This window comes from Erpetoichthys calabaricus, chromosome 4 (assembly GCF_900747795.2).
Source record: "Erpetoichthys calabaricus chromosome 4, fErpCal1.3, whole genome shotgun sequence".
NCBI lineage: Eukaryota > Metazoa > Chordata > Cladistia > Polypteriformes > Polypteridae > Erpetoichthys > Erpetoichthys calabaricus.
The window spans coordinates 109,130,910-109,155,537 of NC_041397.2; the positions used below are offsets into that span (position 1 = coordinate 109,130,910).

The 24,628-nt window shown below is 40.2% G+C and overlaps 1 protein-coding gene across 3 annotated transcripts in view; it reads right to left on the minus strand.

Annotated features, from left to right (window-relative positions):
* The window catches only part of enox1 (ecto-NOX disulfide-thiol exchanger 1), a 722,268-nt gene that overhangs the window by 538,630 nt on the left and 159,010 nt on the right, over window positions 1–24,628 (minus strand). For 2 of the 3 annotated variants that reach the window (XM_028799665.2, XM_051926915.1), the window contains one exon: window positions 1,967–2,034. The exons of the other annotated variant lie outside the window; for it this stretch is intronic. The gene's annotated coding sequence lies outside the window, so the exon portion shown is untranslated. The remainder of the gene's footprint in view (window positions 1–1,966; window positions 2,035–24,628) is intronic. 3 annotated transcript variants of the gene reach the window in all.

Below are 24,628 nucleotides of genomic sequence, written 5' to 3' on the forward strand. Positions count from 1 at the left end.
TAAACACTGCGTTGTTTAATCAGTTCCGCTTGATATTATTCAAAACTGGCCACATTATATGACTGCCTCTATTTTAATGAATCTGTCTATCTGCTAATTATGTTACATATTTGCAAAATGGAAGAGCTTTAGCATCAGCATTGACTGCAAGGCATGAGGCAGCCAAGAAAGGGTCCAAGTCTTGAAACTTGCCTTCTATTATAATCAAACATAAAGGCAACACTGTCACAAGACACGAAATATTGAGATCAGAGTACAGAAAAGTAGACAGTAAACCAGAATGAGATAATATCAAAGCAATAAGTCTACCCCATTCAAAGTCACTGAATTCTTTCGTACCAGCCACATTTGTCTTCTGTTTATCCACACAAAATCCTTAAAGATAGTACAAGAAATATTTGTACTATCATTTTTGTCAGCTGCTACTGCCAATCAGCAGTCAGCTTTAAACACTAAATGAATGACCTACATTTCTGAGTTACTGAACAAGAATTTGGTAAAGTAATTTTACAGTAGATTGTCTTTTAGGATAAAGACAATTAAGTCTTATACATTCTGCATGAAACATCAAAAAATATCTCTCTATTATAAAAAAAAGTCCTGGGAGGAAGACTGGGGAGACGAGACGTGATCTTCTCAGAAGACAATTTGATATCCCACGAGAGACACTTTAACGTCACGCGAGACAAGGCAGTGAGACAACATTTAAAACAAGTTCAAGGACATCTAACCAAGCAGTTGTTGCAATGCTTTTGGCAGACAGACATCATGTGCTCCCAACTCTTAAAACAATGACAAGCAGAACACACAGTTTGCCAGCAGCAGCTGCAAGAAGCCAGCAGATGATCCAACCACTACTCCTTAGCGTGCATTCAGCCCCCCTCCCTCTACCCTCTTTCACAATGCGAGCGGCAGAGATGCGAAGTGGCAAAAGGACAGCTGCTGTACAGGCTTTGAAATGATCGGGCAGTGAGACAAGCAGAACAGGCAGCAGATGATCCGACGGCATCTCCTTAGCGTGCATTCAGCCGCCCCCCCTTCACAACATGAGCAGCTTTATAAGTCCTGCGAGAAAGATGTAACCACGCCCGGAGCTGGAAATAAAGGACAAGTATTGTTTTTACAAACGTTTTAAAGTTAAAATGAAAATAATGCTTAGGTAACAAACTCCATGAAAAAACCAATATCTTTAAATTGTATATCCGGTAAACCAAACCCGGGGGAGGGCGAGCGAAGTGAGCAGGGAACAGAGCCCCCTAGTACTAGGTAAAAAATAAAATGAGATATAGTAGCTTATTTTACAGAAGTGAATATGCTGAGTTGCAATGTTCAATAAAAAGAATTATCAATGTTCTCAAATATTTTTTTACTTTGAAATAGAAGCAATTAATAAAGGCTAACTTACTAGGTCTACAGCCCTTGCATAGAAGACATAGAAGCTCCTATCAGTTTTTGTTCTTATTTAGAACGGAGAACCTTTAATTAAATTAATGCAAAAGAAGGTTTTTTTAGTAATATTCAACTAATGCAAACTTTTGTGGAGCACTGCAGTACAATAATTATAAAAACCAAAACAGAACCCCAAAATGACTAGCAATGCAATACTTTGAAATACCATATAACATGCTGAGGGAATTCAAAATGATGTTAGCAACAGTAGCATAAATAATTCTACCAGAGCCATACAATTGAGGACAGTGTTATGGGCAAGCAGCAGAGGATACAGAATGTCTCATTTCATCAGGGCTGAAGACTGGGCTCCCGCAAAGTATGGGGAGTAACAACACATAAAATGACCCCCCTTGTGTTATTGCTCCCACCATATCCACCAAGTTTCCAAGCATAAAATGGCAACTGCACTTCCACAAGTTATTCCCAAGTACCACTCACTGTGTCCAAACCCTCTAGGAAAGTTTGTACAACAGTTCCCTGAGCATGAAAATGAAGAAGCTTGCCTGACACATACCTGACCACTTTCAAACTGGAAACTTTCAGTCCTATGGGTATGTGCTTCCCTGAGCAACACTCCTCCTCCTAAAAAAAGTGAGAAACAGATAAGAATGAAAAAGCAACTTGCTTTCAACATGTTAAAAAATGACACCTGTACTCTACTGTTTGGTATTATTACAACACTTGGAGACTTTCTGACTTTCTTCTCTGCTACTATAGTTAAAACATTAGAACAACTTCAGTAAGAACAGTCCATTCAGCTGAACAAACTCAGCAACTCTATTCACCTAATGTCTTTAAAATATCAAGTCAAGCTTTAAAGGACACTAAAGTACCACACACTGTCACACTACTTGATACCTTATTCCATGTGAGTTTTGTTTTCTCTGTGTGAAGAAGTAAAATTTGTCTGAAATTTACCCTGAACAAGATTACATCTGTGTTCATGTTGAACAAACTAATTTTAAAATAACAGCTTGGATCCACTGTACATTATTTTAGTCATGTCACCTCTTAATCTCCACTTGCTTAGACTAAATAGGTTTCTTACTTTCAGTCCTTCCTCCTAGTTTACACTTCACAGTTCTGAACAGAACTTTCAGGGACAGTGACAGTAAATGCTATTGCTACTGTTTTGGGAAATCACCAGAATGAGCAAATATCCAATTTTCTATTAATTATGTATCTATTTTATGCAAGGGTGTATTGATTTATTCTTAGTATGGTATTTATTCATTATTCTTATCTCTGCATAAGGGACATGGTCAGTGAACCACCTGTTAGAATGTTATTTCTAACTTGATATTCTGTGTTTAACGGAGACTTGGCAAAAACCAAACGAATTTGCGTCTCTCACAGAGGCGACCCCAATTGGTTTCACTTTCCATACAGAGCCTCGCAGCTCAAGACAAGGCGGTGGGCTTGCAGTAATTGTCAGAGCTGACTTAAACATTAAACGAATCCCGATTGACTGTCCATTGTCTTTTGAGTGCCTGGCTCTTAAACTAATAACGAAATCAGGTCCTGTCTCACTCATTGTTCTTTATCGTCCCCCAAAATACAATGCATCCTTCTTATCCGATCTGATTGAACTTTTGACCCACCTAAGCTCTATATCTAAACTGAGGAATGAATTCCTATCCTTACTGGACTGCTTTGACTTGACACAACATGTTGATTTTCCAACTCACTCTGGCAGTCAAATGTTGGATCTGATCTGCACTTCTGGACTATCTGTTGCCAACATTTACAGCACTGATTTGGGACTCTCTGACCATAAAGCAATATTTTTCACTGCCTTTCCCTCCTCTTACCTGTAAACGACACATTTCTTACAGAAACCTTAAAAATATCTGTCCCTCTATCCTTTCTGGATCCATTTCTGATCTTTTACATTCTTCACCTATTCCACCAACACTAGATAGTCTTGTTGACCACTATAACTCAGCCCTTCATTCAGCATTAGATAAAACAGCTCCTTTAAAACATAAGGAGGTTTCTTTAAACATTCAGCTCCTTGGTACAGTATAACTCAGAATTGCGATCTATGAAAGCAGCTGGCCGACGCCTTGAGAGAATGTCACTTAAGACTGGCCTCACCGTGCACATCCAGGCTTTCTCTGACCACCAAAGAGCTTACAGAGAAGCACTAACTTCTACCAAGAACACCCATTACGGCAGAATAATAGAAAGTGGCCACGATAACCCAAGGGTTCTGTTCTCTGTAGTTAATAAACTACTCGAACCCACATCTGGCCCAACTACCTCTTCTACTGAAGTCTGTGAGGAATTCCTCCACTTTTTCCGTAACAAAATTAATGATCTAAATAATTCAACTAACATAAATACATCATCTGTTTATATCTCTCCCTGTTTTCCCACTCCATCCAGCTCCTTCTCTAAGTTCTCACCAGTCACATCTGCATCTGTTAATAACCTGCTTTGTATGATGAGGCCGACTACTTGTGTACTGGACCCCATCCCCACCACACTACTTAAATCCTGCCTTCATGCCATAATCCCGACTGTTACAACAATAATAAACTCATCTCTTGACACTGGCTCTGTGCCGCTCACTTTTAAAATTGCTTCTGTAACCCCAATGTTAAAAAAGTCTGGTCTTGATGCTGACAATCTTAACAATTTCCGGCCTATTTCCCACTTACCTTTCCTGCCAAAAGTTCTTGAGCGTGTTGTAGCTTCCCAACTCACCAATTACCTAACCTCTAATAATTTGATGGAAACCTTTCAGTCTGGTTTCAGGGCGCGGCACAACTGTGAAACTGCTCTGCTACGGGTAACCAATGATTTGCTTATGGCAACAGACTCTGGACAAACCAGCATATTAATTCTGTTAGACCTCAGTGCAGCATTTGACACTGTCAGACATGACATCCTACTGTCCAGAATGGAGAACATGTCGGGTATCTCTGGCACTGCCCTCCAGTGGTTCAAGTCCTATCTGACTGATAGGCAAGAGTTTGTTAGTCTTGGCAAGAGCAGATCCAGCTCAGCGCCAGTCACACAAGGAGTCCCTCAAGGCTCTGTCCTCGATCCTCTGCTTTTCTGTATTTACATGCTTCCCCTTGGCCATATTATCCGTAGCTATGGACTGGGTTATCATTTTTATGCAGATGATACTCAACTCTATTTCAATGTTAAAAGTGGAACTTCATCAGAGCTTTCTCAGCTCACAACCTGCCTTAGTGAAATTAAAACCTGGATGGAGCAGAACTCTTTAAAATTAATTTGCAATAAAACTGAATTCCTGCAAATTGGGACTAAAATGCAACTTAATAAAATGAGCTCCTTCCCAGTCTATCTTGGCGGTGATCTCATCAGACCTGCCTCTACTGTAAAAAATCTTGGTGTCATTTTTGATTCCTCCCTCTCTTATTCCGCCCACATAAATCACATTAAGAAACTTTCTTACTTTCACCTCCGTAACATATCCCGTGTTCGCTCCTTCCTCTCCTTTTCTAACGCTGAGAAACTTGTCCATGCTTTTATCACATCCCGCATCGATTATTGTAATTCCCTACTGGCAGGTGCCCCTTCTAATCTTATATCACAGCTCCAGCTTATTCAAAACTCAGCTGCAAGAGTCCTTACTCGAACCAGCAGCAGCGAGCACATCACACCCATCCTGCTCCGTCTCCACTGGCTCCCTGTGTCTTACAGAATCAAATATAAAATCCTACTAATAACCTACAAAGCCTTAAATAACCTCGCGCCAAACTACATCAGTGACCTTCTCCATCACTATGTGCCTGCCCGCCCACTAAAGGTCCTCTGATTCTGGCAATCTTGTTGTGCCCCTCACTAATCTACACTCCATGGGTGACAGGGCCTTCAGCTGTATAGCGCCCAGACTCTGGAATGACCTACCAAAATTAATCAGGTCAGCTGACTCCATGAATTCTTTTAAAAAACAACTCAAAACTCATCTGTTCAGGAAGGCTTTTAGCTCTATTTGACTTTATTGCCCTTCTCTCAGTTTACTTCTCTGTCAAGATGCTAATGTAACCTGTGTGTGTGTGCTAGACCATCAATTATGTTGTCTGTTTCTTTTTTTTTTCAGAATTCACTGCCTTAATCTTCTTTATTTATTTATCTGGTTTGTACAATGCTATATACTGTATACGCTGCCGTTCTTTATTATATTCTGTAAGTGCCTTGAGCATGGGAAAGGCGCTATATAAATAAAATGCATTATTATTATTATTATTATTATTATTTCTGTTTTCAGATGCTATTTAACAAGTGGGGAAAAAAGAATCTTCCCAAACTTTTGGCAGCAAAAGCGTGTCTTTTCTTATAACAAAATAACGACAAAACAAACCTTCATAGCAAATAACCATACACACAAATATATACTTTTTATCCACAGTGTATTAACATTTAATTGCCTAATATGGTTTGGTCTTTCATTACAATAAACCTCAAGACTTTGTATGATGTCAAATTATAAAGATTACTAATGTAGATTACTAGATAACTAGCAAAGCCCTATAACAGAATAGATACCTTAGTGCACACTGACAAAGAAACATGTGGGCAGGATATCAAAGCACAGTCAAGGCATAGACAGTATGCACTATGGGGTCCTAAGGGGTACATCTCTGTTGTTTGTGAATGATGTTGCCCTTTTTCCCCCCTCAGGTTATTGTGACATATATTGTAAACAGGAATAGTTTGCAGACAAGTGAGAAGAGGATCAGATGAGAATCAGTACTACAAAGTCAATGGGTGGGTTTCTAATTGAAAAGAGGCTTGTTCATGATTGTATTTAGAAGATATGACAAGATGGACCAAAAAAGCAAAGGAGTGGTAATGAAGCTCAAATTAATCCTTGTATGAAGCTCTTGATTTAATAGTTAATCTCTTGTCACATATGTGCGTCCGGGAGACAACCTCAGGGCACATTTAATAACTGTTATACTCCAAACCAGAGGGTGGCGCTGTTGTCTAATTCCTTTTCTCTTTCCCATCCTGCAGAAAGGATGAATGACAGCTCTTCCATCTCTGATGTCACTTCCATTTCCCATACTCCTGAATCTACCCCTTTCAGCTTGTAGTTTTTATAAACGGCTCTAGCACCATCTTGGGGCAGTGTGAAGAATGCTCATATCTGTACGAGACCACTTTGATTATCACAATTTGTTTTTCTGTTTCTGTTTTGGCCATTACAATATATTGGGATCACTACGGTGTGCCATCTCTTTTTGTCATTGCTTGTGTCTTCTAACACTCAATTTTCATTTTTATATTGAACAATGGGCAGTGACAGAGAAAATAAGAGGGTACGTTTAACTAGCTGCCAAAATAAAGTCCTTTAACTTTTTTGGGGATCACTTTTATCATGATTGGGTAAGGAAACTTGACAGACTGGGAGGATGTCATATTCTAGCTTCTCATGCACAGGACTGAGAGGAGCAATTTATGGTACCTTGGATTACTAATAGTAATGTTTCCTATTGAAAGGAGGTGCACAGGACATATCCCATTGTGAAGCAAACAGGCACACATGCAGGACTTTATGGAAGGGTTAGGTGTTTCATCTTGGCCCACAGCAGCAAGGAATACCTCCAAGCAAGCTGGACATTGTTGCTGGGGATAGGAATGTTTGCTTACCAGCATAAGCTGATGAAAAACGAAAATCAGAATGAGAAAAATGACCTCTGCTTGTACTTTAAACAGACTTTTTGAAAAGCAAAATGAATGGCATACCATGTTTGGTATAATAAGTCTCAAACAGACTTGGGCAGATTCAGCACAGAAGCTGTAAAGTCTCTTGAGATGCCAGTTTTCTCTCCATGTGGCATTTTAAATAAAATAGTATCTAATATATGTATATTTTACTTTTCTTTATCAATATGCCAACTTATATTTTAGGATGTTTTATTCATTCTTCTTGCATAACAAATTAAAACAGACATGACAGAGCAATACAGCTATCTGAACATGGATGGAAAACTCAGCAATCTGGTTCTGTATACATTAACAGATATCATTCTTTTTTCGGCTTTGCCATTTTCAGGAAACTGCCAATTAGAGAAGCAAGTGCTGGTAACTGTTCGACAGAGAGTGCCATTATCTATAAAATGTTTAATGTATGACATTAGTCTGCTTAATTAAAGGCATATTTGGGACGTTTTTAAAGGGTAAAATGTCATTTAGACACAGGCCAGTAGAAATATTAATAATGCAGCTCTTGAGCAATCTGCTCTTTTTTATTGCTTCAATTTATGCAGAGATTTTTTTTATCTTTAACTAATTAGGTATTCAGCATAAATTTAAAACTTAATAAATATAAATCCTTAAAGTAGTGTAATACATGGTCAAATAGTATAGAAGAGAACCGTTGGTTTTGTGTTTGTTTAACTAATTATTGCTCTGCAGTAAACACTTAAAAGTTTAATAAAAATGCCTGACTTGATTACAGCACAGTCGCTCAGTGGTTAGCACTGAATCCAGTGTAGTGGACTTGAATCCTATGTCCAGTCAATGTCTGGGTGAAGTTTGTACTCTCTCTACATTTCTGCATTTCTCACACGTCTGCTTGAGTTTTCCTCTGGGTAGTTGTCCACGCTTGACAAGAAACAGATTATTAATTTTTTGAATTGAACTGGGAGATACAGGCAAAAGGCAAAACAATACAAATAAAAAATAAACAAGGTGAAGAAAACCCAGATAAGAAGCAAGAATCAGAGTCAAAATTCAGGCAAGAAATTCGAAAACCAGGCAAAACACAAATATCAATAAAATAGAATTTCTTTAACACTAGAATTACAGAAGCCTACAAAAAAACTTGTAATCCCTGCCCATCTTAAATCCCTTCGCACCTCTCCATCAGTGTCTTTTGTGTTGTAATTGTGTCGATCCGCACAAGCAGCAAGCAGCCTGCTATATCATACCCACTGCCGCAGCTCAATTCGCAAAGAAGGTTCTCAGTGCTCAGTGTTTATCTTGGAGTGAAGCGCCTGGAGTTGAAAAACTAACAGCGTCAAATCAGGAGGGGGAGAATACTGAGAGATACTGACTGAGAGAATAAAACTGAAAAAAAGCTAACTTTACACAGATCTGACTCTGTTAGTTTTCAAATAATATTGCATTAGTGCAGTGATGTTTTCTGATTGGTACTATTCACGTCATAAAATAATTTCTTCAAAATGTCACATATATTTGTCTCTTTCTTTTTTTTTTCCCAGTGCTGCATTGACATCATGGACCAGAAGGTGTGAACTTATTCAGTGTGAACAGGAACACACTGGTTGCTGTGTTCTACAACATGCTTGACCTGGCGGTGATGAACGCACATGTACTGTACAAGGCATACACGGGGCCCACTGAGAAAAGAAGAGTGTTCTTGGCTCACCTTGCAGAGGAGCTTTGTCATCGCTTCTTACAAGAAAAGGTGAAGGCAATGGAAAAAGAAAAGAGGATGTAACATTGCCAAGCTTCTGTTCCAAGACCACCGCTTCCCCCAGAAAAGCAAACTCAGTGTTAGGTGCCCCTTCAATGTACAGTGGAACCTCGGGTCACGAACGTCTCGGACCGCGTACAAATTGGGTTACGACCAAAAAGTTTGGCAAACTTTTGCATCTGTTCACAACCACACACTCAGGTGACGAACAAGCCAGTTTCCCTTCCGGTTCGTACGCGCCGATGATTTCTGCACGTGTTCCGTCTCTCCCTGTGCATTCCCAGTGCAGCGAGCAAACGAGAGAGACAGAGAGAGAGAGAGCAAGAGAGTGAGCGAGCGAGCAAACGAGAGAGACAGAGAGAGAGAGAGCGAGAGAGTGAGCGAGCGAGCAAACGAGAGAGAGCACGAGAGAGCGAGCGAGAGAGAGAGTGCGAGAGAGCAAAAGAGAGAGCGCAAGAGAGACGGCTGGCCGCGTAAGGCCGAGAAGGCAGTTAAAGAATGCACCGGGCTTGTTTTTAAAGAGACTACTTCGAGCATTGTTTTAACCTCGTTGTATTTAATGAAGACTTTTTTCTATTGGATTTTAACCTCCACTTCACTTCTGTTTTTATGGGATCATTTATTTATTGAAGGATTCTGGAAGCACTGCACTTTATTTAATTTGGACTTTGTTTTTGATTGTTGTTTTGTTGATTTTAATAAAAGCACGTGGCACTTTTTGCACCATCCGATTGCTCCATTGTAATGCCTCACTGTCGTGCTCATCGGTAACATTACAGTGATGGGTTTAAGGGCTCCTGGAAGCGAGCTGGGAGCATGCAGCGAACCTGCATCATCACAGACTTTACCTCAAAACTGTAATCTCCTCTCCACCCAGTTCCTCCTCACTTCCTTCATGCCAGAACTCGACTCATGCAAGGTTAGTTTTCTTGGTTGTTTATGGTTAGTTTTTGCATAAATTATGGATTTTTCAAATGTTCATTTTTTCCCTGTGCTTAAAACTCATTCAAAAAAAGTGTTTACAGAGAGCGGTTCGTAAGGCTATAGCATGAACTCTTGCAATGTTAGTTTTCTCTGTTCAAGGTTTTCTCAGTGTTATTCAATGTTTTTACATTTAGTTTACTATTATACTGTGCATTCTATGGTATAATTAACTATTTTTGTGCTTAAAAATATATTTACATACAGCTCGTATGGTCCAGAATGAAGTAATTGTATTTACAAATAATCCTATGGGGGAAATTGCTTCAGGTCACGACCAAATCGGGTTGCGACCAGAGTTTTGGAATAAATTACGGTCGTGACCCGAGGTTCCACTGTATTAGGAACTATGGCATAGAGAGAAGTGTGTACACTGCAGCAGGTACACATGTCATAAATGTAGGAAGGACGGTCCTTGGGTGTGTGGGAACTGTTAACATTTGAATATGATGATTGCATATAGCACAGAACTGACCTCTCTGTACTATTCTTTCCTCTGCATGTCCTGGAGTACAAAAGAAACTCTACCTTGCACCAAAATGTGGAGATTGGGCAAGATCAGGGAAAAAAAAAACAAAAACGCAGTCACTGATTACAACTGCATGAAGGTATGCAAATGAATATGAATAATATGAATAATGCTGCATCAGTGCCACAATGTTTTCCAAAATGTACTATACAAGTGATAAAATGAATTATTCCAAATTTCATTTATATCTATGTCTCTGTTTTTTTGTCAGTGCGGCTTTGACATGGACAATAAAGTGCATACTAATTCAGCATGAGCAGGAAAACTCAATAAAACTGAATAAAAAAAATTAAAGTGACAATGAGATACCAAGGTGTCATGATTCATCAGCATTTGCGTGTCAGCTGTTATCCCTCCTGATCAGAGAATTTCCAGTTTCATTGTCCCAAAACACCACTCACATCCACAGTTATTCCCAGTTTTAAATAAAAACTAACAGTGTAAATTCTGGGGTGGTGGGACAGGTTGGGAGTGGTGGTTATATCGTGATCATGACTGACAGAACAAAAGTGAAAAAAAATGATAACTTTTACGAGTACCATACATTTACACCGGGTGTTACAGATTCAAATCAAATGTATGTTTTTATTATATAATAGTAATAAAAATAGCTGCTCACTACTCAAAAACATGACTGGTGGACCCAGGAATTGAACCGGCGACCTCTTGATTACCGTTGCACCATCCAAGCAGTCATGTCATTGACTTACCCTAAGGCAACTTTTTTTTCTTCTGTTGTATTCTTAAATAAAAGCACACTTGTTCTGTTATACTTGTACCTTTTGTGAAAGTGTTTATTTGATATTTGGACTAGACTTCACACATTATACACTTCATGTCTACATTTTGTCAATTATTACTAAAACATGAAAAATGTTTAGCAATGTGTTTACATAGATTGTTGTAGACACAGAATACACAGGAAATGTATGTATAAAAACATTTCTGTTTTAGCTATGTGTTTACATAGATCATAGTAGACACGGAACACATGAAATTTATGTATGAAAAAGGTTTCTGCTTTAGCAATGTGTTTACATAGATCATTGTTGACAAGGAACACATATGAAATGCATGTATTCCAAATGATGATATATTATTTACCCTCTGCAATTCTAGGAATCTCACTCCCAGATAAACCACTTGAGCACTGAGAATCATCTTTGTGACCTGAACTGTGGCAGTGGGGGTTGAATGGGATAGCAGGCTGCTTGCTGCTTGTACTGATCGACACATTTACAACACAAAAGACACTGACGGAGTGGTGCAAATGGATTTAAGGTGGGCCGGGATTACGAGTTTTCTCATAGGCTTTGTTAATTCTATTGCTAAGAGATTAAAGGATTTATCCACAGATAAGATAAAACTGGTGCAACTGATGACCTTTTATCGCATTGGGCTGATGAACTCAAGGTCAAAACTCCGGACGTTATGCCCATAGAAAGGCGGGATATGACCCTAACAACAGTTATGTAGAATGGTATCTACTATAGAAAAAGGTCTTAAGACCTTAAAATTCAGCCATGATAATGACATAAGTCTGTTTATCTCCCATTTTATAAACACTTGTATAATTGGTTAAGTATCAATTCTAATTTCAATGTGTCTGTGTATGTGTACCTTGTGATAGACAATACTTTGCAAATGCAGGTGGATATTTACTCACTAGGGTGACAGCTGCTGGGGCTCTGTTTAATTTTTCATATTTTATCACTATAAGCCTGTTTGATGAAACACAAATCGACTTTATAATAAATGCTAAGGTCTGAGTGTGTCTGGTTCTTTTGAGCAATCTGAATGGTCAGTTTGGCTTGAATATTTAGTGTGTGTACCCTGTGAGGAACTAATGTTCCTTTCAGGATTGGTCTCTGTCTGGTGCCTGATGACATCTGGATAGGCTTTAACTTAAGTGACACTGATTAATGTCCAACTTGATAAAATAAATGTAAGCCATCCAACATCATATCCACTTACATGAGTACAGAGGACCAGGCACTGAGCGAGCCTACTCTGCCAGCAATAGGCAGAAGCAGTTATCAAGGCAAACAAACTCAGACACAGCAGAGGAGAGACACAAACAGGTATCATACTGGGACATAGATGGAAACTTGTTAAAGGTAAATTTCATAAAACCATTAGAGTATTGTTCTTAACACAGAGAACTATAGGCACAAGGAATAAATGACCAAGTAGTGTAAGCAACACTAGAACTTTGGGGACCAAAAAAACTAGACTTGGTGTCATTTTAGAGAAATCAGGTGAGTGGGACTGGTGAGCTTCTTGGACTGAAAAGCTTGCCTTAATGCTTTAATAGACTGCAAAATCAGTGGTTATCTCAAAAAAGAGGCCCAAAAGCTCTACATTAAATAAAGCACAAGAAAAGATCTTTTTTATATTATTCATTTTTTCTTTAATCTAATGCAAGTACAGTATTAATGTTAAGCAATACTAATATACCCAACAGTATCTAATGTATAACAAAATCACATACATTTGGAGAACAGATATACTTCATTAAGAAAGCCTTATATAATATATTTAGAACACAGACTTGGCCTTGATTTATTTTCTTCCATAGATTTACATTTAAGTACATATTCCATCAACAGAGTGTTACAAAAGACTTCTAATTGTGTATTTTACACTTATGCAATTGACAGAAAGCATGGCTTAGATGTTAATGTTTTGGACTATAGCTAAGGAGAATGGCAGTCCATAAGACTGATTAGCTTTGTAACTTTGAGGAAGTCACTTAACCAGCAAAAAAAAAAAAAAACAACATATAAACCATTGATATACCTGCTTGTATAGTGCATTGAGAAGTAATAGTGAGGACTTATAAAACACAGTCCAAAATTATACCTCCAACAACCTGTTAGGTTAACTGGCAACTCTGATATGACTGTATTTGGATGTTTAAGTTTATCCAATGAAATGCTGACTTTTCCTCCAGGATGGGTTGCTGCCTTGTACTCAATGTAGTCAGAATAGTCCAGCATTTCTCAACCTTTAAGTATTTGCGACCCGAGTTTTCATAACAGTTTTAATCGCACCCCCCTAACGTTTTTTTGAAAGGAGCCCAATAATACCAATTTGTTCTTTTTTAATTAATGATATATCATAGATGCATATTTTATTATACCTACTTAACTTTTATCGACATTTATCTAACTCTATATTTATTTTTCTACTATCTGAATGTAGTTTAAGTTAATTTGTTCTGGTTTCAATAGATGTATTTTTCATATTTTCAATTCTTGTTTTCTTTTTTTCACATCTTCGCGCCCCCCTTTTTATTACTTCACGCCCCCCCTAGGTGGGCCCGCCCCACAGATTGAGAACCACTGGAATAGTCTATCATCTCCATTTGAACCTGAAACATTAATAAAGGCTTTGAAAAAACTGACTGATAGAATAATGTCGTGTCTAAATGAAAGAGACACATTTCAGTGTAGGAACACTGTATACATGAAAATGTCAATATAATTAACAAATAAATATTTTATTAATCTTTTCCTGTGTTTTTTTGTTAATGTGTATTTTTGCAACTACATAAAGAATACATATGCCATGTCTTCAAGGTCTCCAGCTGCCTGATCCATTTAATGGAAAACCAATTTTCCCCTCTTCCATCCTCGGAACTATGATGTAAGCTGCACTCTTTTAGGTGTGAGTCCTTTTTACCTCTAAAAGCATCTTAGTGGCTCCACTCTAATGTGGAAAGTCAGGTTTCCAGCTTGCTCAGTTGCCTCCAATCCAGCATCTTGGGAAACATTACCCATTTCGTCTAAGTTACCTTTACAACACCCCAAGGCACTTGTGCTAATCACTGGAGACTTCAACCATGTAACACTGGACAAAACATTACCTGCCTTCTCCCTGTATGTGGATTGTAACACCCGGGGTAATAGGACTATTGATCTACTGTATGCAAATGTTAAAGACGCATACAGCACTACCCTGCTGCCTGCGCTTGGGAAAGCAGATAATAACCTGGTTCTGCTTCAGCTTCACTACAAACCAAGAGTGAGGGAGCTACCTACAACCACACACTCATTCAGGAAGTGGTCCCCTGAGGCAGAGCAGGCTCTGAGAGACTGCTTTGGAACTACGGACTGGGATATCCTGCAGGGATCTTATAGTGAGAACATTGAGGAGGTTGTTGACTGCACTACTGACTACATCAACTTCTGTATGGACATTGTAGTTCCAGTAAGAACAGTACGCTGCTATGCTAACAACAAGCCATGGATTACAAGTGACATCAAGGGCCTTTAGAACCAGAAGAAAAGGGCTTTTAAAGGCGGTGATCAGCATGAGCTCAAGTGTGTGCAGAAGGAACTCCAAGTCCAGCTCAGGACAGCGAAGGAGCAGTACAGGAGAAAGCTGGAGCAGAAGTTGCAGAATAACAGCATGAAGGAAGTGTGGGATGGGTTGAAGATCATCACTGGCTGCAGCTTGAAGTGGGGTGCCACCATCGAGGGAGATGTGGAGAGAGCAAACCAGATGAACAACTTTTTTAACAGGTTTGACCACCCTAACCCACTCTCACCTCGGAGTACTGCACCCTCCACCCATCCTTCTGCTGATAACAGCATAGGAGAGAGTTTACCCCAACCCACAATTACAGCAGCCCAGGTAAGCAGAGAGCTGAGAAGACTTTGTCTCAGCAAAGCAGCGGGTCCAGATGGAGAATCGCCACGACTGCTGAAGGCCTGTGCATTGGAGCTGGGGAGTCCTCTACAGTGCATCTTCAACCTGAGCCTGGAACAGGGGAGAGTCCTGAGGCTTTGGAAAACATCTTGCATCACCCCAGTCCTAAAGGTATCACGTCCTAGTGAGCTGAATGACTTCCGGCCTGCCACTCTGACGTCGCATGTGATGAAAACCATGGAGCGGCTGCTGCTTCACCACCTGAGGCCACAGGTCCGTCACGCCCTTGACCCTCTGTAGTTCGCATACCAGGAGAAGGTGGGAGCGGAGTATGCCATCATCTACATGCTACACCGATCCCTCTCCCACTTGGACAGAGACAGTGGTGCTGTAAGAATTATGTTTCTGGACTTCTCTAGTGCCTTCAACACCATCCAACTTCTGCTTCTTAGGGACAAGCTGACAGAGATGGGAGTAGATTCATACCTGGTAGCATGGATCATTGACTATCTTAAAGACAGACCTCAGTATGTGCGTCTCGGGAACTGCAGGTCTGATATTGTGGTCAGCAACACAGGAGCGCCGCAGGGGAATGTACTTTCTCCGTTCCTGTTCAGCCTATATACATCAGACTTCCAATACAACTCGGAGTCCTGCCACGTGCAAAACTTCGCTGACGACACTGCTATCGTGGGCTGCATCAGGAGTGGGCAGGAGTAGGAGTATAGGAACCTAATCAAGGACTTTGTTAAATGGTGCGACTCAAACCACTTACAGCTGAACACCAGCAAAACCAAGGAGCTGGTGGTGGATTGTAGGAGGCCCTGGCCCCTCATGGACCCCGTGATCATCAGAGGATGACTGTGTGCAGAGGGTGCAGACCTGGGAGTGCAGCTGGATGATAAATTGGACTGGGCTGCCAATACCGATGCTCTGTGTAAGAAAGGACAGAGCCGACTATACTTCCTTAGAAGGCTGGCATCCTTCAACATCTGCAATAAGATTCTGCAGATGTTCTATCAGACGGTGGTGGCGAGTGCCCTCTTCTACGCAGTGGTGTGCTGGGGAGGCAGCATAAAGAAGAGGGACGCCTCACGCCTGGACAAACTGGTGAGGAAGGCAGGCTCTATTGTAGGCACGGAGATAGACAGTTTGACATCCGTGGCAGAGCGACGGGCACTGAGCAGACTCCTGTCAATGATGGAGAATCCACTGCATCCACTAAACAGTATTATCTCCAGACAGAGGAGCAGCTTAAGCGACAGACTGCTGTCACTTTCCTGCTCCACTGACAGACAGAGGAGATCGTTCCTCCTCCACACTATGCGACTCTTCAATTCCACCCGGGGGCGGGGGTAAACGTTAACATTATTCAAAGTTATTGTCTGTCTGTATACCTGCATTGTTATCACCCTTTAATTTAATATTTTCTTTATCAGTATGCTGCTGCTGCTGGAGTATGTGAATTTCCCCTTGGGATTAATAAAGTATCTATCTATCTATCTATCTATCTATCTATCTATCTATCTATCTATCTATCTATCTATCTATCTATCTATCTATCTATCTATCTATCTATCTATCTATCTATCTATCTATCTATCTATCTAACACCTTCCTTACACATCATCTCTAGGCTCTGTTGTCCACTGATGCTCCTCTATCTCTAGCACAGGCTTAAATATCTAATATCTCTCTTCTTTTGAACCTTACAGTGGCCAGCCTTTACCCTGCACCACTCGTTCCAGAATGCAAAACCCTATTTATCTGTCTATGTATGTTTTGTACAGCTCTGCTGCATCACATATTCAGATTCTGTATGTATATCACATCATGCATGGAGTCTGCACATTCTCTCCATGTCTATATGGATGTTCTTCCCATAGATGTGTAGATTAAATGAAAACTGCCTATTGGCCTAGTTTGAACAAATGTGGGTGTATATGTGAATATACCCTGCAATGGAATGGCAACCTGCACAGGGTCGGTTCTTACCTTGTGCCCTGTGCTACCTACGTAAGCACTTATTCTCTGCAACACTGAAATGGATTAAACAGGTTAGAACATGGATGGAAGGATGTATCTATATAAAATCTAATCAGAGCTAGTAATTTATTACTTCATTTCCAAACACATTACACATCACACATTAACTTACAGCTTCTACGACAATGATCTAACAGAATGCCAATATAGCAGAATTCATGTGGCATTTTTTCAATATTCTCCTTTCAGTCCCATCCTGACATAAAATGACTAATCTTTTCGGACTCCTGATGGAAAGTGTGGCTGGCCTTACAGATAGGAAAGTGAAAAGGCACATTACAAACTGGCTGAGGCAGCAGGATAAATCAAGTGTTGTTTTTTTTTTTTCTTAAAATATCCAACACAGCATCTTAATTCTCTTTAAAGGATAATCTTTGTGTGGATCTCAGTATTATATGCATGGAAGTGATCTATTGAGGTGAAAGCGATGCAATTAAACACTCACCAGTTTTATGACTTAATTTAAAACTCTAAAAAAATACTTTGCAAATACAGGTGGGCATTTAGTTACCAGGGTGAAAGCTGCTGGGCTCTGTTTAATTCTTCTTTTTCTATCACTATCAGCTTGCTTGGTGAATCATAGATCTACTATACATTCCTTCGAGTACTCTGATTGGTCAATTTGGCTTTGGTGATGTGATCACAATAGCAAGTGTGAGTGTGAGACACACAAGATAGAGTAAAGGTTTGAGAGTCATGCTGAGTGTCTTCTTCAAAGAAGGAAAGTATAGACACAGACAGAATGTGAGCAAGGCACCATGAAATGACAGGGTCTTCAAAGCAGACATTAGGGAAACAAACTCGAGAGAGGCAGCGCTAGGTGAGGTAGGTTCAGATACATGACAATACAAAGGGAAGGTACAGATGGTACATGTAGGTGAAAAGATTGCAAATATTTTAAAATGTATTCTATTCTCTGTCTTCAACAGGTAAAGTGACTAATGTAATATACTATAGAAAATATAAATCCTAACCAAAGTCTGTTTGATGTTAAGTAAGTAGCAATATGTCCTTTCACTACATAAATAAATTAAAAGAAGGTTAGAGGCACAACTTTTTAGCTTGCTTTGCTGGCGATCAGTCCATGGATATATTCCAACGTGGTCAAAATTCTGGCTCGGAAATTTATTTATAGTTATAGCAAATGCTAAATCTATTAGAAATTGTTGTCTAAGCAAAATGAATCGTAATCTACTTACTGAAGTATTGCCAGTATCTAACTTAATATGTGAAAGGAACATGACTTCTCCAGCAAGATCAGCAGTCATGATTTTTTTGGCAATTGCATACTGTATGTTTATGTAGTTCATGCATTTGTAAGCATGTACCATTACATAGGCTTTATTTGTCAACTGCCAACACATAATGTGTTCTTAAAATAAATAAACAAATGTAAACAATAAACTTGATCCCTAGGTATGAATTCCCTTTAAAAAAATATTCACCTATTCATTTTCTAAATCTGCAATACATATTTATAAATTTCCTGAGCCAAAGAGGTATTTTCCATGTTAACCTTTGTTGGAATTTGGAGTTTCAACACTCATTAAATGATCCTAATTACAATCCTAATATTATCCATCCATCCATCCATTTTCCAACCCGCTGAATCCGAACACAGGGTCACGGGGGTCTGCTGGAGCCAATCCCAGCCAACACAGGGCACAAGGCAGGGAACCAATCCCGGGCAGGGTGCCAACCCACCGCAGGACACACACAAACACACCCACACACCAAGCACACACTAGGGCGAATTTTGAAACGCCAATCCACCTAACCTGCATGTCTTTGGACTGTGGGAGGAAACCGGAGCGCCCGGAGGAAACCAACGCAGACACGGGGAGAACATGCAAACTCCACGCAGGGAGGACCCGGGAAGCGAACCCGGGTCCCCATGTCTCCCAACTGCGAGGCAGCAGTGCTACGTACTGCGCCACCGTGCCGCCCAGCATAGATATAAATAGCCCAATTTGGTAGAAGGCCATTATTTCTGCTTGTAGTAGTCCATAATATGGAAAGAATAGTATTGCTTGGCAAAAATAAACAAAAGTCAAAAAAGACTTTAAGAAATGAAGGTCAGTCAATCAATCTGGAAAATCTGAAGAACTTTGTATGGGAAGTCGCAGATGTCCATGAATGATGCCTGTAGTGGTTTCCACTGTGAAGCATGAAGAGGAGGTGTGATGTTACTGGGGTGCTTTGCCACTCACACTGTTGACAGTTTTCTTAGAACTGCAAACAGAGTTAACCAGGCTAGATATAACAGCATTCCACAGTGATGTACTGTGCAGTCTCGCCTACATGGGCCATCATTTGTTCATCTGGGGACAATGGCAAAAAGCATGCCTCTAGGCTGTGTAAGAGCTATTTGTCAAATAAAATAGAGTGATCAATTACTTTTGCAGATTTATGTGACCTAAATCCAACAGAGATGATTTATGATGAACTGAACCAGAGAGTAAAGGAGAAGTAGCCAGAAAGTGTTAGGTATATTAATGAACTCATTCAAGACTGTTGTGAAAGCATCTACCTCATGAAGCAGAATGAGAAAATGCACAGTGTGCAAAGCCTACATCAAAGCAAAGGGTGGCTACTTTGCGGAATGAATATGTATTTTTTTTTATTTGTTTAATACTGTTTTGGTCACTACAAAATTCCATAAGTGTTATTTAGTTTTGAAGTTTTCACTATTCAAAAATATAGAAAATATTAAAACTAAAAGGCCTTCCCTTACATGGTTACCCTTGTAACTGGTACACAATAGTGACAATCTTAAAATATTACTGTCTTTGTGTTATTACTCATTGCAGTAAATTAGTTTCCACATTACAGTGTTTGAACTGATTGTTCATTGTTTGACCTGTCACCCATTTAATAAAAGGAGACCATGACAAAGAGCCATGAAATAACATCTCGGTCAACAGTTATATCAGTCCAGCCATATTTTGCTCGACTAACTGATCAATGAGAGATTAAACATCTGTGATTGCTTTCCATTTTAACCTAAATAAAAGCTTCTGCATAAGTAGTGCCAACTGAAACAAAAGATTTTGGCTTGATCACAGGACTTCCTAAGCTGTTGCAATTAGACACCATTCTCTTGATTTAGTTGCAATAATAAAATATAAATGTGTAGCTACTTCAGAATTGTAATGCTTTTACAAAAACGCTCTGGATAATTTAAGTCAGTTATTCATTCATGTACCAGCAATCGTTTAATTGAATTAGTATTGTTTTAACTATTTTTAGATATATTACCAAAAGTATAGTTTATCAACAATCTTTTTTTAACTTTATCAATTTATACATTATTAATGTTTCACTATTCTGTACAGCTATTAATCATGAATAATGTCTTTTAGTCATTAGTCTTACCACCCAAATTATGCTCAGGATAATCACAGGATAATATATATAATTATACAGTATAATTGAAAGAAAGAAAGAAAGGACAGAGCCGACTATACTTTCTTAGAAGGCTGGCATCCTTCAACATCTGCAATAAGATTCTGCAGATGTTCTATCAGACGGTTGTGGCGAGCGCCCTCTTCTACGTGATGGTGTGCTGGGGAGGCAGCATAAAGAAGAGGGATGCCTCACGCCTGGACAAACTGGTGAGGAAGGCAGGCTTTATTGTAGGCACGGAGCTGGACAGTTTGACATCTGTGGCAGAGCGACGGGTGCTGAGCAGGCTCCTGTCAATCATGGAGAATCCACTGCATCCACTAAACAGTATCATCTCCAGACAGAGGAGCAGCTTAAGCGACAGACTACTGTCACTGTCCTGCTCCACTGACAGACTGAGGAGATCGTTCCTCCCCCACACTATGCGACTCTTCAGTTCCACCCGGGGGAGTAAACGTTAACATTATACAAGATTATTGTCTGTTACACCTGTATTTTTATCACTCTTTAATTTAATATTGTTTTTTATCAGTATGCTGCTGCTGGAGTATGTGAATTTCTCCTTGGGGATTAATAAAGTATCTATCTATCTATCTATCTATCTATCTATCTATCTATCTATCTATCTATCTATCTATCTATCTATCTATCTATTTAATAGTTTCAAGGTGTTTAGAAGTTAATAATTATAAGCGTACAAATGTATTACACATAAATAAAAAGATAAATAATGGTTATTTCAAAGAAGGATTAGGTCCATAAAAAGAAAACACATTACAAGAAATACAACATATGACAATGTCAAAAAATATATGTCCAGCACATGACAATTCTACTGTATACAATGTTATTTTACTCCATGTAAAGAAATGGAAAAATCTTATCTTTATGAAAAAGAAAAGCATTGTCCTTCAGCAATTTTGCTGCATCTGGTGCAAAAGAAAATATCTGCAGTGAATGTAAATCTTTTGAATTGCATCTACAATGCCAATAACTTTCATTCACAGTGAATGAATTCTTTTTGAATTTCTGTGTTCACAGACTCACATCCTGACACACAGACATCATGCTGAAAGCGGTCAAATCATGTTCAGAGATGTCTAAACTGCATAAATCATTTGATAACTTCGAGCCAAAATGTTAATGCCATTAGAACACTTTTCCTATATAAACACATGGCAAATGTAGGGAAAATAAAACAGAAAATCACAATTTCTCACAATCAATGGGCTTCTAACATTTCACAATGTTAAAAACTATGGCGAGTTTCATTCAGATTGAATGATTCTTTTTTTTGAGTTAACAATACCACAGACTCATATCTGACTGACAGACAGACATACATACATCACTCCAAAAGAGAGAAATTGTGTTCAGGGATGCCTAAACCATTTAAATTTGTTTAAAAAGTGTTGCTGAGATTTTGAAACTTTCATAATATTTCGCCTATATAGAATATGCCTATGGTGTAAGTAATTACTAGAAAATTGCACTTTAGGGGATTTAAATTTATCATTTCAGTCATTCATCCTTCTTAAACAATTAGCCAGTGCTGTTTAGGTCTAAAATACTCTTTGGCAACCACCAAGCACAAAACAACAGTAAAACAGAATGCCAGAAGGAACAGTTTCCTTTCCATTACTTCTCTGTGCAAAGAGAAGGTTCTGCATCTTCACAAATGGAGGCTAAGGAGCCTCAAGGTATGCTCAATGTAATATCCAAAAAACTTAGAAGTCTACCAGGTTTGCTTTATTTTAGAATCACAACGCATGCATTATGCGTAGTGTGGTGACCTACGCTGCAGTCTCTTGGGGAAACAACTTCAGCTTAACAAACAACCTGCTCCATTACAGAGTGAACCCTGGACACACTAGAAGCTGTTGTGGAAAAGAGGATGGTGGCAAAATAGGATGCCATCATGCAAAATCTCTTCCATGAGGCACTCTCTATGATCACTTTTAGCCACGAGCTCATTCCTAAGAAGCACCTCTGAAGGTCTTTTTTGCCTACTGCTATCAGGCAATTTAATGTACTTATTGAGTTTATTTTTATTTATTTATTTATTGATGGATCGATTGACTGATTAGCTGTATTATCTGTTCTGTGAGTCTGTACCCTTGTTTTTTTTATGTTACTGCTGCTGTACACATCTGAATTTCCCCATTTCCAATTTATTTTTGTATAGCCCAAAATCACACAAGGAGTGCCACAATGGGCTTTAACAGGCTCTGTCTTTTGACAGCCCCTCAGCCTTGACTCTCTAAGAAGACAAGGAAAAACTCCCAAAAAAAACCCTTGTAGGGAAAAAAAAATGGAAGAATCCCAGGAATGGCAATTCGAAGAGAGTCTTCTTTCCCAGTAGACTGGGTGTGCAGAGGGTGTCAAAAAAGGAGTAAATACAATACAATACACAGAACAGAACACAATAATCCACAATAATCCACAATACAATACAATAGAACAACAGTAAAATTACAAGTACAGAGCAAAAATCCCCATGGGATTAGTAAAGTTTATATAATCAAATCTAATTACGATGGAGCCTGCTATTGAAGAAATGAAACAGAGACTAACCTCTACAAAAGAATGACAGTGAAATGGAAATACTGGTGAGGACAGACAAAGAATAATTGCTGGACAGGAAGGAGTCAAGAAAAGTATAGAAACAAGCAAGCTCAACAACCACAATATAAAATACAAAAACCAAGTTAAAAAAATACTCATTCCCTGGTCTAAAATGCCTTTGTTCATTTCCTATGTGAATATGCTCATCAAAGAAAGTTTTTGTATTCGACCCAATATATGGATAGGCATACTGTTGCAACACCATCTTAAACAGTATGGCGGATGGCCGGGACCCATGCCCGGCCGGGACGCCCCTTTGTCACTAGATCTGGGGGAGCAGCCATGGGAGCCACGCTACGTCCCTCTGAATCTTTGTTGGCAGGTCCCCTGGAAGACGAGATCCATGCAGGGGCTAGTGACCCGGGTCTGCGTCGGTGACCTGGGGGCACCAAGTCACGGCACAACAGCGGGGTGAGGTCGAGGGCGAGCGAGGTAGGTCCGGTCCCCGTTTTCTCCGCAGGACATCAGGCGGAGGAGGAGTACCCGGATGATCTCCCTATTGGCTTTCCCTATTGTGAAGGGGGCGGTGAAGGAGCGAAGCCACTTCCTTGTGGCAGGAAAGGGGGTGGAGGATGGGTGTCGTCTTCCCGTAAGTAAAGTACAAGCAGGAACGACGAACCTCTGCCCCAAACCCAATGAAACCCCAAGGGCACCAGTGGAGAAGGAGCAGGAGCTGCAGGACTCACGGTTGGCAAGGTGGAACAAGGTAAGTCCGAGTCCACTGCCGACCGACGAAACTAACCTGTCTTTGGCTGTACAGGAGCTGGAGGAGCTTCTCCAACCTGTGCAGTCTGTATTACAGGCGCTGGGACTGCTCCAGGAGACGCTCGAGCGGCTGGAGAGGAAGGTCGGGCTGCCCCTAAGGGCTGTAAAACAGTGGCTGAGGAGGCACAATGCTGGATTCTCCGGCCGTATTGATGCGTTGCTACAGGTGATTGACGCCTGTACCAGAGAGTATATGGGAGGAGCAACTGAAAGGGCTGCCGTATTGATTGGTTCCACATGCCACGTGGCCGCACCTCGGACAAGAGACACAGCCGTGATGACTAACAGCACAGCAGAGCAGCGTGCAGGGAGGCTGCCAAACAGCCCTGCCCCGACTGCCAGCACTGGTCTCGCGGGCATCCAAAGGAGTGCAGACGGCACAGGGTCCCTCTTCTTTCCATAAGGGGACCCAGACCGTTGGTACACCCCAAAACAAGAGTAGACCCCGGAAAAAGAAGGGGCATTCAAACAGAGCGCAGTGTAAGCTCGTCTGCTTGCAGACAGTGGAGGGCTGTGCTGCAGTGGGGCGGAACCACCAGCCACCCTCAGCTGGGCGGACGTTGGGGCAAGACTTCCTTTCCTGTTTCCGGTCCCACAGGGATCACACCAGAGGGGAGCGGCGTTGCTTTGAGTGCAACCGCTGTGGCCATGGCTGGAGGTGTTTTCTGCGGAGGACGCCCAGAGGGCGTGGGCATCGGGGCAGCACCTCCCACTCTTGTGGTTTTGTCATTGCAGGACAGAGCTGTGGA